Raw genomic sequence first — 13356 nt, forward strand, 5'->3', positions numbered from 1 at the left:
CTCTCTGTTCCTCCTTCTCCTTCCGCTCAATCCACGCTTCCGCTCTCTCTCGCTCTTCTCCCTTCTCGCCCCCTTCACTGGAACAAAACTTCCCCCTCTTCACATAAAGCGCTAAACACCATTCGCTCACCAAGTTTCCGCTCCGCACTCAAAAACTCACTCCTTGGTGCCCCTCCCTCACCACCACGCGACCCCTGAATCCCTCATCCCCCATAACCACCGCCACCGTTATTTTTCCCTCTGCACATTCTCATTATCTGGCTGCCACTCATTAACCCCATTCATTCATTCCTTTCATCATAATTTACAGTCATCATTCCCCATTCATTCCTTTCATCACCATTTAGTGTCATCAATGTTACTGTCATCGTTTACTCTCACTCATTCCCCATTCATTCAGAGGCAATGCCACGTTAAAGAGATGGGGTTTTCAGCGGACTTAAATCTATCAACCGACTCAGATTGCCCTGATTTCAAGTGGCAGGGCGTTCCGTGACTTGTGGGTGCCACGCTGACAAAAGCACCGATCACCAAAAGAGCGCAACCTGTAGACTCGGGAGTGCTGAGCAGTTGGACATCAGAAGATCTTCAGGACCTTGATGGAATAGTTAAATATATAAATATATAAATGTTCCTGCAAGTGATGTGGGGTGAGCCCTTTCAAAGCCAAGTATCTTAAAATCCACTCGGAATTTGACCGGTAGCTAATGAAGGGATAAGAGGACTTGGGTGTAACGTGTTCATAGAATGGTGTATGTCGTGTAAGCACTCTAGCAGCTGCATTCTGAACAAGCTGGAGTCTGCCCAAAAATCCCAACCAGCGTGGCGTTGATGGTGATGACGATGTTGTATCAGTATCGGAGGAGGTCAGGGTTGCACTCAGCAGACACAGAAAACACGTGGACGGCTGGCTACGTGCGGTGCGAAAGAAGTTCCACATACATACACGTATAGCGTGTTGCCCCCTTGCATGTGTAATGTAGTAACTCCACGGGAGACGACTTCACGGGTAACACACTCTTTATTTTATCAAACTTGGTTACAGGTGACTAACACCTACTTTGTATCTCGGGTGACAACCACCCACTTCGCTACTTGGCGACTAACGCCCACTGAGTTACTCGGATGACCAACATCCACTTAGTACTCGGGTGACAAACACCCACTTAGCTACTTGGCGACTAACGCCCACTGAGTTACTCGGATGACCAACATCCACTTAGTACTCGGGTGACAAACACCCACTTAGCTACTTGGCGACTAACGCCCACTGAGCTACTCGGATGACCAACATCCTCTTAGCTACTTGGCGACTAACGCCACTGAGCTACTCGGATGACCAACATCCACTTAGTACTCGGGTGACAACCACCCACTTAGCTACTTGGCGACTAACGCCCACTGAGCTACTCGGATGACCAACATCCACTTAGCTACTCGGCGACTAACGCCACTGAGCTACTCGGATGACCAACATCCACTTAGCTACTCGGCGACTAACGCCACTGAGCTACTCGGCTTCACTAGGTCTTCAGCTCCGTCTTCGGGTCTTCAACTGGGTAACTCTCCCCGAGTGCTCTCGCGCGTCCCCCTTTATACCCCACCTGCGGACGTCGCTGCGAGCACCCACTTATTCGACCAATCGCCGGGTGCTGGCTACGATCCTCTTTTCCCACATCTCATCGTGCCTCACCACTCACTCCGCGCCGCCTCGTCATCTGTCACTCCCGGCGCGCGCGTCCACACCACGCCCACAACGCGTGCCCAACCCCGCACCCCGCGCCGCCCCGTGATCCATCACTGTCACAGTCGGCGCACGTCAATACCACCACTACATCACCCCCTACCACATAGCTCGCAGCCGCCCCGGCTGCTACAAAAATTACAAACCCTCCCTGTGTGCCCCGTAACACAACACAACAACAAGAACAACAACTAAGCTAACAACACAACACGACGCGAACACCACCATCCGCAACCCTCAACCAATGCCACCGCGACAACAGAACAATATATACAAACCGGCGAGTGACAATAGCAATGTGTATACAAAAAAAAAAAAAATGGAAATTTTTTTTTTTTTCTTTCGACTCGTGCAGTGTCCCCTTTTCTTCCGAGCGTCCCTACAACGGGACATTATCCCGGCAGAGGGGAACACCGGGCGAGCTCGGTGTAGAGCACAAAAAAAACCCGTCCTCATGAAAATTGTTGAGACCTAGCCCGAGTCCGCCTTGCCGGTCCGTCGTACGGCACCAGACGCGGTTGAACGTCCGGTGGTGCCGGCGGTTCAGGAAGACATCGGCCAGGCATCGAGGACTCGTGCGTGCCCCGGGGTTCAGGCTCTCGATGGTCAGCAGCCGTCAAGCCCGAGGCACCTGGGGGTGGGTCAGGTGGAGACACGTGAGGATCAGCCTGCGACACCTCCCTCCCCGAGTCGACGGTCACATCACACGCCCGGTCGTCACGGCACAGAACGGGGTCACACGGTGCCGCATAGGGCTTCAGTCGGGAGGGGTGCACATACCAACGGCGTTTCCCCCATTTAATCTGTATACTCTGGGGCCGTGCAACCCGCACAATTTCCACCGGTCCCCTCCAAGGTCTCAACAACTTGGGGGACGTAGCCAACGGTGCATGTGGACAATGCAGCCAGGCCTTATCGCCTGGTTTCCAATCATGCGTATGCACCCTCCGCTCATGCAATTTCTCGTTTGCCATTTGCCGCGACCGCGAATTCAACCTTGCCCCCTCCCGCGCTTCAGTCAATTTGGCGATATTAAATTTGATGTGGTCTGCCAATTTAGATTTTGCACGTGGCTGGGAAATCCCCAGTTGGACGTCCATGGCCGGATCGGCCTCCCGCCCATACATAAGAAAAAATGGGGAAAACCCTGTCGCCGCATGAGGGGCCATTCGATAGGCCGCGAGTACCCCCGGCACCTGTAAGTCCCAATCAACCTGATCGTCGCAGACCTGTTGGCACAACATAGACGTAATCGTTCTGTTCAGACGCTCAACCATCCCGTCAGTCTGCGGGTGGTAGGGGGAAGTACGCACTTTCTTTGTACCCAACAGGTCGCACACCTCGCGCAACAAAACGCTCGAAAAATTCTTCCCTTGATCCGTCAGCAAGCGTTCGGGGGCGCCCTTGTCCAACACATAACCCTGGACAAAGGCGTCCGCCACCGCCGCAGCCGACTGGTTGGCGAGCGGCCATGCCATAGGCCATCGGGTGAAGTATTCCACGCCAACCAGCAGGAACCTATTTCCCCTTGGTGTAACCGGAAAGGGCCCCAAGATGTCCAACGCTACCAATTCGTTTATACGCGAAACCTGAATGGATTGCAGCGGTGGATTAGCCGCCAATGGTGGCGGTTTCCTTTTGGCGCACTCTACGCATCCCTTAAGAATATTCGCCACGTCGTTACCCATCCCCGGCCAATAATAGTCTCGCTGGATTAGGGCGAGCGTTTTGTGAAAACCCAGATGCATGAGCCGTTCATGAGCTGCCAGAACAATCCTACCCCGCATAGCAACAGGCACCACGAGCACGTGACGCCGGGACATGTTGTCCCACCTCATCAACAGGCCCTGTCTGCACACCCAGGAACCGACCCGCGCCTCCCCTTGTTCGGGAGAGCCAACTTTCCGACGCAGCGTAAGTAGGGAGCTGTCGGACATCTGGAGGCGGCCCCACTCAATGAGGGGCAACGACAACAGCGAATCCCTCCCCGTGGGGGCGTCCTCTCCCGGGGTGTCAGTGGCGGCGAGCGCAACTCCCGGGGCGCCGGCGACCGGGGGTTTGCACCGCGCTGATCCCAACAAACATGTGCAGTCCGTGCACGGCGGCAACCGCGACAAGGCGTCCGCGTTTGAGTGCCGCAACCCTTTTCGGTAAATCGTCGTGAATTGGTAGTCTTGAAGGACCTCCAACCATCGGGACAATTGGCCCGATGGCTGCGCCACGCGCATAGCGTATTGTAGAGCCGCATGGTCCGTCCGGACCGTAAAATGACGGCCGTAAAGATACGGCCTGAATTGCTGTGTAAAAAACACAATGGCTAACAATTCACGACGAGTTACGCAATAGCGTTGTTCTGCGGGGGAAAGAACCCTACTACCGTAGGCGACCACCCGTTCAACCCCCCCGACCAACTGTGAGAGCACCCCCCCGATACCCGTATTGCTGGCGTCCGTGTCAAGCAAAAACGGTTGTGTGAAATCGGGGTAACACAAGGGGGGAGCCTGCACCAAAGCGTCACGGAGGGAGCAGAACGCATCCTCCTCCTCTGCCCCCCAGTGAAACCTCACACCCTTAGCCGTCAAAGCGTGCAGGGGCTTGGCTATGGTGGCAAATTGCTTGACAAAACGACGGTAATAGGAGGCAAAACCAATGAAACTACGAACCTCCGTGACCGAGGTTGGCGTTGGCCATGAGCTGACGCAATGCGTCTTAGCAGGGTCCGTCGAGATCCCTGAACGACTCACGATATGGCCCAAATACCTGACAGATTCCCGAAGCAGAAAACATTTAGCCGGTTTAAATTTTAGCTTAGCGGAACGCATCCTGAGGAACACCGCTCTCAGTCGCTGGAGGTGCTCCTCGAAAGTCCGACTAAAGACGATAATATCGTCAAGATAAATCAAACAGGTATCCCATTGGAGGCCTGACAAAACCAATTCCATGAGTCTCTGGAACGTGGCGGGGGCGGAATGTAAGCCCATGGGCAAACGGTTGAATTCAAAAAGGCCCCCAGGTGTGCGGAAAGCAGTTTTAGGTTTAGACTCGTTATCGAGTGGCAATTGCCAAAATCCAGAAAGCAGATCGAGTGTGGAAAAAACTGCGCTCCCGCCAAGGCATCCAGCGACTCATCCATCCTGGGGAGCGGATACGCATCCGCCATCGAGATTTTGTTTAAGCGGCGGAAATCGACACAAAACCGCAAGGACCCGTCCTGTTTCTTTACTAGGACAATAGGAGCACCCCACGGACTAGAAGAGGGCGAAATGATATCGGCCGCCAACATATCATTAACCGCCGATTGCACATGTTCCTTCTCGGCCGGGCTGAGCCGGAAAGGATTCTGACGAATAGGGGCCGCGTCCCCTGTAGCTATGTGGTGGCGCAACAGGTCAGTGCAGCCGATATCGTACTTATGTTTGCTGAACACGTCAGCAAACTCGATGAGCAAACCCCTCAATGCTCCCAATTGCACCCCGGACAAGTTAGCAGAACCCGCACACAGCGAGTCCAACCACTCAGTCCCCTCATCACTTTGAGGATGCGACTCGACAGTAAAATCTGCTTGAGCCACGAGCCGTTCCTCAACGGGCAGCGGCGCGGCGTGAGCCAGCACCGTTCCCTGCGCAATTACGGCCGGCCGCGACCCCGTATTCAGGACCATTACGAACGGCTCACTGTCCCCTCTCACCATGGTTTGAGCAACCGCTAAGTCGAGGCCCTTACTGGCTCTGTTTGACGGCCCCAACAGCACCCCCTGTGCCTCCGCACCCACCTCGAGTGGCTTCCTGAACCGAAGGGGTACTAACATTTGCGATCCCGGGGGTACCCGTACAGTGTGAGTCGCCAGCGCCTGCACCGTCGCACAAACCGTGCGCACTTTGATAGGGCTCGACAAGAAGGCAACCCGCCGACCTGACGGAAGCTCTATGCAGGCCTGATCAATAAGAATTTTGATGGGCATTTTTGACAAAAAGTCCGTACCTAGCAAACAGGGAACGGCCAGCGATGATGATACAAAAATAGGGCCCGCTAATTTAATGTCCCCAATGCAAATAGTCGCCCGAATCTGGCCGATGATCCCCAGGGATCCCCCATTCGCCGCATAAAATGGCACGTCTACCGGCAGAAGGGGTCTACTTTGGACGGGAAGGATGTTATAAATAAGGTCCGAGATGATGGTGGCCGACGCACCCGTGTCAACAAGCACCCGGACCTCAACCCCGTCAATGAACCCCGTTACCACGGACGACCCGGCTGACGCAGCCACGATCCTGTGGGCCAATTCGGACCACTCGACTGCTTGCGGGCCGCGTACGGACCCCCCCCGCCGAATTGAACCCCCGGCACCCAGCCGCGAACCCCCCACCGCGAAGCGGCGACCCGAATGTGCCGTGTTTGTGGACCGAACGTGTGAGGTGCCGCGACTTGCCGGGTTTTGTTGGGATGACTTGTGGCCCTGGTCGTCGTCCCGACGTGGTCCTGCGGTGCGCGGACGCGGGGCCCGGCACCCGGCTGCGACGTGACCCCGAAGGCCGCAGTTGTAGCAGACGACGGACGTCGTAGGTTTCGGTTGCTCCAGCTTGCGGGGCGAACGTGTGGGCGAACGACCTCCCGTTCTCCACTCCCCCGGACACGGTGCAGCGAAGGCCCGCTCCTGCACCGCAGCTGGCTGAGGTTCGGCGATCGTGGCGGCCAGTGCCGCATTCCCCGGCCATTTGCAGACGACCCCCGGCTTGCGTTTGAGGACCTCGTACGCGTGAATGCTCGTGGCGATCGCCAGGGAGCAGATCTCCATCTCGTCCGCCACGTTGATGGGGACCCCCAACTCGTGGGCCAACACCAGCAGCTGCTCCGTCACCATGGCGTCCTTCCCCTCCTTATCCATGCGGGGAAAAGCCGCGTCCGCCAAGGCGAGCAGTGCCGTGCGGTAGGCTAGCGTCGCTTCCCCAGCCACCTTCCGCCGATCGTAGAACTGGTGGCGGCACGTGGAGGGCGGCCCGAACACCTTCGCCATCAGGTGTAGTGCGGCCTGGAGCGTAGAGCGGGACGACCTTGCAGCAGATGTGAAGGCTGCAAGCGCGTCGTCGTCAAGCACCGCTGGCAACGCACGCAGGGCAGTGGTGTCGGACCACCCCAACATCTCCTGATGAGCGAGGAACCTTCGTTGGAAGGCTCCCCAGTCGCCCCCATCCGCCTTGAACGCCGACAGCGCGGGCAATCTTTGCTGGAGGACCCGATCGTCGTCGACGTCGGAGAGATTTTCCCGCGCTCCGCTGGAGTTGTGTAAAATGTCGGCTCGGTTGTCAGGCGCAAAATGGAGGGCTCCGGCGCGCGCCGATGACGTGGGCTGCGCTGCGCGGAGGTGTCCGGCCACGTGGCGTCCGTCTTTCCCGCCAATCGGTGGCGGCCCCCCAAAAACGGCGGCAACTTCCAGGCTTTTGGCGCGAAGCGCCCTTTGGCGGGAATCCTCCACCGTCGCTTCCTCCACGACCCCCGCAGCCGTTTTTCCGCTCGCCGGAACGGAGATGTCGGCCAAGACAGCGGCGGCGGCGAGTAGCAACTCCGCCAAGCGGGCGTGCGCGTCCTGGAGGCCGGTGTCGGAGGCAAGCGGAGCGTCGGCCATCACCGCGAAGTGCTGCATCGGCGGCAACTCCTCGTCCTCTACTCCCGAGGTCGGTGTCCCCGGTACGCCGTCGTCATCCCGACCTCGCTCGTGGGTACGGGTAGTCTTCCTTGTGTCCATACTTCTTGAAGACAGGTTTACTTCTGACGCCAGTTGTAATGTAGTAACTCCACGGGAGACGACTTCACGGGTAACACACTCTTTATTTTATCAAACTTGGTTACAGGTGACTAACACCTACTTTGTATCTCGGGTGACAACCACCCACTTCGCTACTTGGCGACTAACGCCCACTGAGTTACTCGGATGACCAACATCCACTTAGTACTCGGGTGACAAACACCCACTTAGCTACTTGGCGACTAACGCCCACTGAGTTACTCGGATGACCAACATCCACTTAGTACTCGGGTGACAAACACCCACTTAGCTACTTGGCGACTAACGCCCACTGAGCTACTCGGATGACCAACATCCTCTTAGCTACTTGGCGACTAACGCCACTGAGCTACTCGGATGACCAACATCCACTTAGTACTCGGGTGACAACCACCCACTTAGCTACTTGGCGACTAACGCCCACTGAGCTACTCGGATGACCAACATCCACTTAGCTACTCGGCGACTAACGCCACTGAGCTACTCGGATGACCAACATCCACTTAGCTACTCGGCGACTAACGCCACTGAGCTACTCGGCTTCACTAGGTCTTCAGCTCCGTCTTCGGGTCTTCAACTGGGTAACTCTCCCCGAGTGCTCTCGCGCGTCCCCCTTTATACCCCACCTGCGGACGTCGCTGCGAGCACCCACTTATTCGACCAATCGCCGGGTGCTGGCTACGATCCTCTTTTCCCACATCTCATCGTGCCTCACCACTCACTCCGCGCCGCCTCGTCATCTGTCACTCCCGGCGCGCGCGTCCACACCACGCCCACAACGCGTGCCCAACCCCGCACCCCGCGCCGCCCCGTGATCCATCACTGTCACAGTCGGCGCACGTCAATACCACCACTACACATGCGTGGGGTTTTCTCGATTCGTATGTATGCCCCGTGCGTATGTTGAACTTTTTTCCGCACCGTACGTGGCCAAACCGTGCACAGTTGCTCGTCAATTGGCTGAAACATCTTCATATACAGAGGGCCGCGGAGCTTGGGAAATTATTGGGCAGCCCTGGCAGCTCTTCACCGCGTTGGCTGCTTCTGCTGCTTTCCCACTCCTCTGAGTCTTCTCTCTCTGCGAGAGCGAGGCATTATTGTTACTACGTCACATCGTCAGCCTCTGATCTCTCTGGGGCTCTTAGACGAGTCTAATGTCCACAACCCTCTCGGCAATTGCTTCTTGGGGTTCAGTTTTGGGTGGGTTGGGGGGGGGCAGAGTCGGGTTAATGATGACGTCACCCTGCTGCTCTATTTAAGACCGAGAGGAAGTGAGGGCTTCACTATTCTGGCAAATTTCCTGATGATATTGGATGTAATTACCAGCGAAACGTCGTACTCAAAAACTGTAAATGTTGTGGATTCACTCTTCAACACACCGGTGGGATAAAGTAGTGAACTATTTTTTCTTTTGTCAACGTGACACTTTTTTACTCATTGGCCGTGTCGGGTGGTGGAGGGTCACGACACATTTATAAATAACGCGATCTAACCCAAAAACGTTTATTATGAATAATATTGGTCGCGATAGCCTACAACGTGTTAAACTATTCTGGAGTCTCTCCACTCGGGGGCGATATCCGAATGCGTCACGGACGGTGGGACCGCGTGGCCTTGGCGGCTCTTTTTAGACTTCACGGCTTGTCCGTGAGAGGGCATGTGTGAACACACACGGGGGCAGTAGTGGTACTACTACTACCTCTTAGCTTTTCTAACTAGGGGGGCGGAGTGGGGGGGATTTTCTCGTTATTTATTCATTCATTAGTGTTTTTTCATTTGCTAAGTTAGCGGGTTTTGTTTTTCTGTCATCTGCGTAAGGGACCGGCTAAATTCACCTTGCAGTGTTGCGGGATGCAATTTCACGATTGACGCTCTATAAAATTGTAATCATGATTATACCCCTTGACTTACTTAAAGCTTTTCAAGGTCACGATCCCACTGGGCGAGCACGGCAATATGCTGACGAAGAGTTTGATTTCAAATGTCGAGGGCCGCTGCTGTTGCTGCTGGCCGCGACGAGAGAGTTTCAACAGAGGCGTGCGCGATCACCACCACCACCACCACAACCACCACCACCACCACGATCACCACTACCACAACCACCACCAGCACCACCACCACAACCACCACCACCACAACCACCACCACCACAACCACCACCGCCACGTGAATTTTCTTTCGTGTTGTGCACGCTGCATTTAGCGCCACAGCGCGTGGATTTTTAGCATTTATTTATTTGCTGGTGACTGTGTATTTCATATCGGAATCGCCTCCAGTGCTGTTGCTGCTGGCGGCAATAAAAGTTGTTTAAAAAACAGAGACAGAGTTCGTGTCGCGTCGCTCTTTCTTCTCCTCCTGCGTGGAAGGAGCGCAGTTGGTGGCTAAACTCCATCGTGCGCCGATGTTGAATTCGAGTGGCGAGAAACCTCGAGCCGCCACCGCCGAGCAATGAAGAGGAAAGAGCTTCATCGGCCACAGTTGGATCAATGCATTGGGCACGTTGTAGATTGTGATATTAAACGAAACACTTTATTTCGTTTGACCAGGTGAGGCCCAGTGAGCGGTGTGGCTCGTTTTCAGAAGATCTGGCTATCACAAATGATGGCTCAACGAAGTGGGCTCATCATCATCGTCATCATCATCACATGGACGTTTACAACAGCAGCCAAACACTCTAACGTTCATTCGTTCATTCTAAATATGGAAGGAGAAAACCGGAGGACCCGGAGAAAAATCCACGCGATCACGGAGAGAGAGAGAGAGAGACACGCAAACTCCAAATAAACAGCATACTTCTGGATCGGGATCGAAACCACGATCTCCTGCATACCCGTCGAGGAAGTTAACATCTCAGAGCCATCGTGGCGCGTAATGCCTGTGTAACAATGTCCGTGTATACGTGGGGAGCAGTGGTGTAGCGGTTAGCGCACTGCGCTATGAACCCGGCGACCCGGGTTCGATTCCCGCTCACGGCCAACACCCAGTGACGATTATCTGAACCGGTCCCGGGCCTCCCCTAAGTGGACGCAGCTTCAAATGAGTACCTGGTGCAGTGTGTAAACATCGCCACTAGGGAGACAAAGGCGGTCGGGCGTGGTTATGGCCACCCACCCCCTCGTGTACCGTTCCGGCCATCATAGGTGCTCGCTAACAGCACTAGCCCCTACAGTCTGCTAAAGTTATACGGGGGATCTTTGTCTTTATCTTTGTGTAAAGGTGACAATCTCGTCGGGTGGTGGTGGGATTAACGACACGAATTATGGCTCTCACACGCACACAGGGCATCCATAATCCACAGAGCTCCAGTGCACGCGTCCTACTGGTTTGTACCTCCCCTATGTCAACTCAGCCTAAAACTTACACCTGTTTTTAGTGCAGTCAGCATCAGGACCGAGGAGACAAAGGCGATCGTAGTGCACTGTATGAACAATCACAGTAGTTGTCAAATCCACTGCTGGATGAAGGCTTCCTCCCCAAGGCGTGTCGGTCACGTGGGTTGTTTGGCCATACTTCACCGAACGGATCGCGGTGCGGATTGGTGAATGGTGAAAGAGGGGGTGGTGGTGGTAGCCCAGGACTGGGTTGAGAAGTCACTCGCCACTGATATTAGCCGGGTTACCGGCCGCCGTTTAGCAAGTGCAGTTGCGCTAACCGCTGCGCCACCGCTCCGCCGCCCAGCACAATGAACAGAGAGGAGCCGAATTGGAATCGGTCCAATCTGCGTGGGCGCGGGAATGGGTTTGTGTTTTTTTAAATCATCATCAGACGCGTGCAGCGTGTCTTGCGTAACGGGAGCAGACCGGTTAAAGGACACTTTGGACTTATTTCGCACCACACGTAGCCAACATTGTCAAGAGAGAAGTTGTTGTTGCTGCTGCTGTTGACCGTGACCTCGCTTCATTGTGCACGCAAATAACACAAAGGCCTCCTCTGTCTCTCTCCCTCCTTCTCTCTCTCCCTCCTCTACGCCAACGTAGCGGCGACGTTGCCGACGCTACAGCGATGGTGATCGATGCGTTCAACGCGGCGCTTCGCAGAACGTCGCCGTGGTCACGTCCAGCATTTGCTTTGGCACCGGGAGGCGGGTTTAGTTGAAGGGGTGGAATCACGGAGCTCTTGGAAGATCGAGCCCGAGGGGGTGGGAGTCTCCTGCCGTTTGGGTCGCGACTGACGATCGTCAAGGGTTGTTGTTTTCAATAACAACGACGATGGCGGTGGTGCGCGTGCAGCAGAGGATGGCCGTGACATCCTCACCATACGAACACGTCACAACGACGGCTTGGGGCTCACGGGAGCTGTCGTAGAGGACGCTCTGATCCGATTGGTGCAGAGGAGGAGGATTTGAAAATGGCGGGAAAACCGGTGAAGGGGATTGGCGGAAGAAGTGGGAGACGTGTAGTATATAGTAGTGTAGTGTATAGTGTAGTATGTAGTAGTGTAGTGTATAGTGTAGTATATAGTAGTGTAGTGTATAGTAGTGTAGTATATAGTGTAGTTTCTAGTGTAGTATATTGTAGTATAGTGTATAGTGTAGTATATTGTAGTGTATAGTGTAGTTTCTAGTGTAGTGAATAGTATACAGTGTAGTATATTCTAGTGTAGTGTATAGTGTAGTATATAGTGTGGTATATTGTAGTGTAGTGTATAGTGTAGTTTCTAGTGTACTATATTGTAGTGTAGTGTATAGTGTAGTATAGTGTAGTATATTGTAGTGTAGTATATAGTGTGGTATAGTGTAGTGTATAGTGTAGTTTCTAGCGTAGTATATTGTAGTGTATATGTAGTGGTGATACGCGCTGGGTGTATATGTCGTGTGCCAGCGCGTATGTACGGGTGTGTGTGTGGTGACGCGCGCTGACGGGGAGGAGCAGGCGTCAGTGCGCGGGTGGGGGTAGTGCTGCTGATTGGCTGTGTGCCGGTGACGCGCCCAGAGGGAGTGATCGGGTAGCAGCGCGGTGTGATTGGTCGGAGAGTGGAAACACGCGCTGAGCGGAACCGGATCGTGGGGATAGCGCGTGGGGATTGGGTAACGGAGGAGCGGTGCCGACGTTGAGGTCCGCATCCGCTCCGTCTCCCGGGAAGAAGGGGTATATAAGGTGATGCACAGAGGAGCAAGGGGCAGAAGTGGAACCATCTAAGAATGAAGACGAAGGTGTAGAGATAGAGCCCGGAGAGGAGAGTAATGGAGAGTAGAAGAGAGTAAGGTATAGTGTGTAGCCAGCGAGATAGAACGGTCTACACGAGCTGAGTAATGTATAGTGTGTAGCCAGCGAGATAGAAAGGTCTACACGAGCTGAGCAATGTATAGTGTGTAGCCAGCGAGATAGAAAGGTCTACACGAGCTGAGTAATGTATAGTGTGTAGCCAGCGAGATAGAACGGTCTGCACGAGCCGAGTATGCATACGGTGTAGCCAGCGAGATAGAACGGTCTGCACGAGCCGAGTATGCATACGGTGTAGCCAGCGAGAGAGAACGGTCTGCACGAGCCGAGTGTGCATACGGTGTAGCCAGCGAGAGAGAACGGTCTGCACGAGCCGAGTATGCATACGGTGTAGCCAGCGAGAGAGAACGGTCTGCACGAGCCGAGTATGCATACGGTGTAGCCAGCGAGAGAGAGGCAAAGTCTACACGAGGCGAGAGAGGAGAGTGTAGCAGAGGCGCAGAGTCTACACGAGGCGAGAGAGGAGTGTAGCCGAGGCGCGGAGTCTACACGAGGCACAGAGAGCCGGCAGCACAGAATCCTGAGTCAAGAGAAGTGCGGTGTGAAGAAGAGAGGCCACGCGTTGTATTGTTACAAGTCAAGATTTAATAAAAGAAGTGTGTTCCCGT

At 54.7% G+C, this 13356-nt stretch overlaps 1 protein-coding gene across 1 annotated transcript in view; it reads right to left on the minus strand.

Annotated features, from left to right (window-relative positions):
* Positions 1-13356, minus strand: part of HAS3 (hyaluronan synthase 3) — a 45781-nt gene that overhangs the window by 11639 nt on the left and 20786 nt on the right. The window lies entirely within an intron of this gene.

The sequence above is a fragment of the Lampetra fluviatilis genome, chromosome 63 (genome assembly GCF_964198595.1).
Source record: "Lampetra fluviatilis chromosome 63, kcLamFluv1.1, whole genome shotgun sequence".
NCBI classification, from domain to species: Eukaryota; Metazoa; Chordata; class Hyperoartia; order Petromyzontiformes; family Petromyzontidae; genus Lampetra; species Lampetra fluviatilis.